The following is a 7,455-nucleotide window of genomic DNA, read 5'->3' as shown; positions in this document are numbered from 1 at the left end:
AAACATCTCATAGCTAATGAATTACATTTGGAGCACTGTCACTGTTGGCTTTTAGGAAAGCACAGTGGCCAAATTGTACACAGCCCAGTTCCTTGAACAGCAAATGAGCTAATTAATCGGATAATCTGTTTTAGTGGTGATGTTTGAGGAACAAATACTGGCCAGGTGATTGGGAGAATTCCAAGTTCTTTTTTGAATAGTGGAAAGGAATCCTTATACATGTTCATGAGCTCATCCAAAAGACCTCTGATAATAATGCAGGATTTTCCCCACAGGCTCTTTGACCCTGACATCAGAATCACATGCAGTCAGAAGACCACACAGTGCAAAGAACAATCACTGGGGCTTTGACTTTCTCTGATTTGGCTGATAAATGGTCAGATAACAGAGCCACCTTCTTATTCAGGACTGTAATCAAGCTCCAGGGTTTGCCTTTTCAGGTAAGTCACAGTGAGTGAGAGAGACCCAAGATAGAGGCACCTCTCTTCAAATGTCCTATTTTTCATTGGAAAGAAAAAGGCAATCCAGTAGAGCCACTATTGTAATAACAGAGCGTGGAGGTGGAGGAACACAGCAAGCCAGGCAGCATCAGAGGAGCAGGAAAGCTAATGTTCTTTCTTCAGACCTTTCTGAAGCAGTGTCTCGACCTGAAATGTCAGCTTTCCTGCTCCTATGATGCTGCCAGGCCTGCTGTGTTCCTCCAGCTCCACACCTTGTTACCTCAGGCTACAGCATCGGCAGTTCCTACTATCTCAGAGCCACTGTTATGGTGGAAGGTTCCATCCAGGGAGCCAAGCTCAACCAGGGCTGACAGAGAGAACCTTGCAGCCTATCTGGAGTGATGGTCTTAGGGCTGCTGCTAGAAGGCTTTTTCCAGGCAGCTATAATCCCTGTAGTCTCTGGGGACTTGAAGACATACTGGAAATATGTCATTCTTAAGCAATTGACTTTAATCAGCTTTTAGACTCCCTTCGTTAGCTACTTCCATTGATAAATGGCCGTCAGGGCTGGTGAAACTGGAAACCAGCATGCCAGCTGGTAATACATGTTGAATTTGTACGTTTTTGTTTCTTTGCTGGCCTGCATTGGTGGGGAAAGATTCAGCCCAATGCAGGATATGTACTCAAACCTTGCAGTGGAAATTTATCAAAAGAACTCAAATCAAGATCAAGATAATGCCACGTCCTTTGGTTCGTCATAGAATGAGCATACAGCTAAGGAGGTATGGCCAAATTCTGTGGAAGTCCTGACCCAAAGCCATTGTGGGAATGGTCTAGGAAGTTGCAAGTTCCAAAGATGAAATTTCCATGCTTTCTGGATCCTCACAAATGAGCATAGATGGAGACTTCAGAGAGTTCAGACAGATTAAACACATTTCATCATCTGGGTTACTATAAAAGTTAGATATGCCAATTAACCCTAGACATTCAACTCTCCAACTTGACTACCTCACTGACAGTTATCCCTGCCACCACACTGACCCAGTTTGATTATTCCTCTGACCTGACCACCCCAATCAAACATTCGAAACCCTTTCAGTCTAACACAGACCCTCTCCAACCAATCGTCTGTTCCCCTAACTCAACATCCCTCACTCCAAAGACCTGTCCATCCTCCCAATTCTATTCAATTATAGTCCTAATTTTAATCAGCTACTCCCCAATGAGCACCTGATATCCCAAAGATCTGACCCAATTACTGTCCAGCTCCCTCCTGAACTGATCTGTCTACTCCTTCCAAGCACCCAATTATTCCTTGACCCAATTGAATCCCACCTGACTCAACCATGTGATGGCCCCTCAACCTTTTCCACTCATCCATCCTACCTTCACCCTAAACCCTACCCACTTACTCATCTTAAGCACTTATACACCTCACAGACTGAAACAACCACCTCAACTACCTTCTCACCTATCAATATAATTCATCTTGTCTTCCTACTTACCCACCTACCCATTCATTCATTCATTCAATCGCTCTCTCATTCAACCACTCTCCAGTCATTAACATTCAAAGATCAAACCTATGTACTTGTAATATGGCAGGCAGAGCCATTAAAAAGGTTTCTCCCTTCTGCAGTGACCATCTTTCTACAAGCCTTTACATGGATTCTAATGCTCAGTAAGTTCTTCTGAATGCAACATCAGAGGTCAAATCCTTTTAAACATAACCAGGCATGTAGAAAGTTTTGAACAAATCACTGTTGGGCATGATGGTTCCATTGCTGATTGGAAGCCAAGGGTAAAGGTATTTACTGAGCACGAATACAATCTCTCCCCCCCCCCCCCCCCCCCCCCCCGTTAAATAATTAAAGGTTTTGATGAAAACTTCTGATGGAAACGTTAAGTGTGAAGTTTCTGAGAATAGTTTACTATAACATTTCCTTTAGTTTTAAATCTGATGTTGAAGTGTTTCTATTTATAGCATACTACATTCAGTTCTGACAATTGACTGGAATTGCAGTCAGTATTAGCTAGAGTTTGAGATCAGAGTGATACCAACAGCATGGGTTCAATTCCTGCACAGGTTTAAGTTACCACTAACACCCCTTTTCAACCTCTTCCCCCGACCTGGTGATCCTCAGGTTAAAACACTACCATTTATATCTCTAATGAGAGAGCAAGCCTGTGACTATCCTTTATTGTCACGTACATTCAAAATGTTGTGAAAACTATGCGCTGCTGCTTGTACATAAATACCATTCACAGAAAAAAGTAAAGAAAGATAACTGAAAGAGACTCCAACTTTCCTTCTTCACTGCTATATCACCACCAGAGTCCTGCTCCAGGCTTTCCAGCCCATGCCATGTTGCTGAGTGTGCCCTGCTCTGGGCTAAACCATGCCATTGTTGGGGTCCGACTTCATGTGAAAAATGAGAACCTCTCTCCAGTCCTCAGAGGCTGACCGACCAACTCAGCCGCTGCCTCTGAAAATGCCGCCAACAATCTGTAGCCTATCGAAGAGCTCTCTCGGCCACCCATCGCTCCAGACCCTGGCCCCACAATGTCCCAGGTAAGTGGCCTCATGGCCTCTTCAGGTATGTGGCTCCTCTACTGCTCCGGGATGTGGCCCCTTGGCCCCTCTGTTGCTCTGGGGACACGCCCCTCCAGGCTCCCACCCACATCCGAACCACCAACATAGTTCTGACCCTTGCTCACTTCGCTACAGGACACGGCTCACATACTTAGCTCCAGCTTAGATAGTGGAGGTGGCTCCTTTCTTCAGGTTAGAGTTAAACAGTTGAAGCTAAAAATAGTTGAAGGTTAGTTGGGTGGCAGGGGAAACACTACAAAGAGGAGAGGGAGAGAGAAAGAAAAAGAAAGGAAAAAAGAAAAGGAAATGGCGAGCAGAGGGGCTCTGACTGAAGCGTCTTACCCTGCCGCTATCGTGCCATCTATGCTCCTCTGACACTGTGGTAACTTTACCATTATTGGCAATGCTGTGGATCTAAATGACGAAAGATGGGTGTTGGGTGCATCGTTTATTTTGGTGCTTATTTACAAGGGTTTCAGGATACAGCACAACAAAAGTTCAGAATTCTCAATAGAATAGGGATTTGGTTGGACTGTTTTCCATTTGACTCAGTTTGCACACCAATCATATTCCTGTCCAGTTCATCTTCTCAAAAATGATATGAATTGTTTTATAATTATTAATGCTTAGAATCCTAAGGTTTGATGGTTACAGCCCACTATTATATCATAAAATCCCTACAGTGTGGAAACAGGCCCTTCGGCCCAACAAGTCTGCACTGACACTCAGAGCATCCCACCCAGACCCAACCCCCTAATCTACAAATCCCTGAGCACAACGAAACAATTTAGCATGGCCAATCCACCTAACCTGTACATCCTTGGACAGTGGGAGGAAACTGGAGGAAACCCATGGAGACAGCAGAGGGGAGGTGCTGGCCTAGTGGTATTGTCAGTAGACTGTTAATCCAGAGACCCTGGCAGTGTTCTGGAGACCTGGGTTTGAATCCCACCTTGGCAGATGGTAGTAGAATTCAATAAATATCTGGAATTAAGAGTCTAATGATGACTGTTAATCCATTGTCAATTGTTAGAAAAACCCATGTAGTTCATTAATGTCCTTCAGGGAAGGAAACTGCTATCCTTACCTGGTCTGGCCTACATGTGACTCCAGACCCACAGCAATGTGGTTGACTCTGACCTGCCCTCTGGGCAATTAGGGATGGGCAATAAATGCTGCTTAGCCAGTGACGCCCTCATCCCATGAATGAATAAAGGAGACACAGCAAGAATGTACAAACAGATAGCGTCCCAAGGGTGGAATTGAACTCTGGCCACTGGTGCTGTAAGACAGCAGTGCTAACCACTGTGCCACCGTGCCACCCGAATATATGAATAGGTCTTAAATATAATTAACTGCAAAATATTGCAGGTGCTGGAATAGAGACAAAAGTTGATGGGCAAATTTAGCAGATCTGGCAGCAACTGTGGAATGAGAAATAGACTTATAAATTTGAGTCCAAAGACTTCTTCAGATGCGTGATTCAATTTCCTGGATTGCTGTGATCTCAGCCAAAATGGAAGTTCATTACAAAGGTCTAAACTATGAACTCGAAGGTGAGGGAACCCAGTAGTAAAGACTCATGTTCCTGATTGATATGCAGTGAACTATCTTTATATCATCAACTGGATAGTACATAGCCAAAATAAGCAAATGACTGAGATGTGTTGCAATGCACACCACCATTGATCTGCCTATTTGTGTATGTTGTTTAGGGTGGCACTTCTGTGCAGGACTCTGGAAATGCTATTTCTTACATTATAACAGTGATCACACTTCAAAAATCCTCATTGGCTATGAACCATTTTGGATCATTTTGAATTCCCTCCCTAATAGCATTGTGGGCCAACACACAGCAGGAGGACTGCAGCAGTTCTAGAAGGCAGTTCGCCACCACTTTCTCAAGGGCAACTAGGGATGAGCAAGAAATGCTGGCCTTCCAGTGATGCCCACATCTCACAAATGAATTTTTAAAAACTGTCATGAGGTTGTGAAAGATATTAGTTCAATGCAATTTTTTAAAAAATGTGTTGCTAATAATCACAAAAGAAAAGTGAGACTCAGTGGTAGTTTCAAAAGAACAATCAATTCTACAACTGTACCAGGTTAGACGTTAAAGGGCTCAGGAATGTAGCAGACAGGAAACAGACGCAAACAAGGTCGGATTAGGCAGAGTTAGCCATGGACTTCAGAGTAAGAAACAATGAAAAATATCATATTGAAGTTTGAAAATAAAAGTATGAATGATAAACTTCTGTGTGATATTTTAAGAATGAGTAAAGAAGATTGTTGTCATGAATATGAGGTATATGAAAGCAATTCATTGAAACTATAAGCAAGCATGAAAAGGGCTGGATTTTGTGGTGCTGATGGAGGTCTTGCTCACCAGACAGAGAACTGGAGGAGCTAAACTTATCAGTTCAATGGGTGAGACTTAGTGGAATCAAGTGCCCTTTAGACAATTAAGTGACCACCAATGGACCTTTCCTGTGATTGAGGTCCCAGGTGGCAAACTACTGGGCAGTCAGAAGCTGGTCACGACTTGCTATCAGAATGCACCCATCATTCAAGCTTAGAGCTCCTCATGAGGTATGCTTGGGGCACCTGAATTAAATGCAAGCTATTATCAGGCTCTTTGCAGTTCCTTTCTTCCACAAAAAGTATTTAATGTGCCATATGATGCACATAACACCACTTTCTTCTGCTGAGGGAAAATTCTGTAATTTTGTGCCAAAAGGTATGCAAGTGAAGTTCAAAATTTTACCTAACCACTATTCAACTGTAGCAGTTTGCTACAAGTTCTGTTTTCATGGTGCTGCTCGTGTAGAAAGCATAAATGAACAGTGTGAGTTTAGATAGTCGTATCAAGCAGAGAGGCAGTTCAGACATTACATTTGACCTCATCATCTCTTACTTGCAAAGTGAAAAAACCCTGAAGAGTTCTGAATACAGATTGCTGTTCACTGTGACATGATAATACTAGTTCAGTTTGGATGTTGTATGAAGACTGAGTTGAACTTTGTTGTGATTACTTCCATGGCTAGATTTCCTGCTGATGGCCATTCGATGGCTGAAACTGAATAATATAATGGGGAATTGGAGTTTAATATCCTTTAAAGGCTTATTGCTTACAATATTGGATTTATGTTGTTTCATATCATATTTTAATATGGCTCTTCATCTGTTTATAATAAATGGGTGAACAGCTGGATAAATGAATTTTACATTAATATGTTTGGCAAAGGAAATGAAAACCCTTTCTTACATGGTTCATCCATTTAAACATCGGAGAGTTTTTTTGATAATATAAACTACACCTGCAATTCTTCTTCTTAAATTCCTCCAGGAATCCACTTGCAAATTAACAAGTTTGTGATATAGCATTCCATTGCACATGCAGGTAGCCCAAAACTAAGAAATATAGACGCCTAATGCAAGGGAAAACCTGTTTCAGAAATATTCGCAATATTCGGCAGAACTTGGTGCTGTGCACATGTGAAAAACGGAATAGCCTTACAATGATACAAAGTCTGCAAGGGTTCTAACTGAAATATGCTTGGATAATGATTTCTTGAAATAAATCTAATTGCAGCCTATATTAAACAACTAATTGCTGCTCTTTGTGGTATTGTATTAAGTACAAAACATTTGCTATGTTTGCTTACACAAGACAGTTGCTGCACTGCAGAGTAATTTTTAGTATGAAATGCTTGGAGTTGTTTCAGAGAGACCTGATAAACCATTATATAACTATAAGATGATCTAATTTGACTTGAATGTTTGAGAAGTAAAAACATTCATATTGGAGAATAACATTTGAAATTTATATCAGTCCTTAAATATTGAATGCAATATTTCAATCAGATCTTGATGGCTGCACAACTCAAACCTGCATTGTTTACTATCTCTTGCGGTTGGCGATAAGCAAATATTTTAAATTGCAAAAGCCTTTTAATGCTCTCAGCTGCGGTGTTGTTCTGAAGGTTTCATTTTCTCCAGCTGACAATGATTGACTGATTCAATGTAAAATACGATATCAACAGCATGTAATAGATTTCTAATTACTCAGACAAGTAATGCTCACATCTGTTTATATGCAACTTGGGTGCCTACCATAGGTATCATGAGTCACATAGGCACCAGTGCATTCATCACAAAGCTTTTCAGGAATCATGACAAAGGATCATAACCCTAAATCACAGAGAGATGTGTTGATTTTTTTGTTATGTTATTATTAAAAAGAGGACATACAAAATGACTGAGAATGCAAATTCTGAGCATTACAATTCTTTGAGTGTCTGGAAGATCTGTGTGGATTATCCTCAACTTTGGGGGAGAGCCTGGAATATCCTACGAACAGGTGTCGAGAAAGCTTCAAAGAGAAGGACTTCAAAGGGTTAAATTCACTTTGAACATAGCTGT

At 41.6% G+C, this 7,455-nt stretch overlaps 1 protein-coding gene across 1 annotated transcript in view; it reads left to right on the top strand.

The window, feature by feature from the left end:
* Positions 1-336: 336 nt before the first annotated feature.
* Positions 337-7,455, top strand: part of arhgap20b (Rho GTPase activating protein 20b) — a 154,149-nt gene continuing 147,030 nt past the window's right edge. Inside the window, exon 1 of the mRNA XM_048544022.2 lies at positions 337-440. The gene's annotated coding sequence lies outside the window, so the exon portion shown is untranslated. The remainder of the gene's footprint in view (positions 441-7,455) is intronic.

This window comes from Stegostoma tigrinum, chromosome 15 (assembly GCF_030684315.1).
Source record: "Stegostoma tigrinum isolate sSteTig4 chromosome 15, sSteTig4.hap1, whole genome shotgun sequence".
NCBI lineage: Eukaryota > Metazoa > Chordata > Chondrichthyes > Orectolobiformes > Stegostomatidae > Stegostoma > Stegostoma tigrinum.
This window is presented reverse-complemented; position numbering and strand designations above follow the sequence as displayed.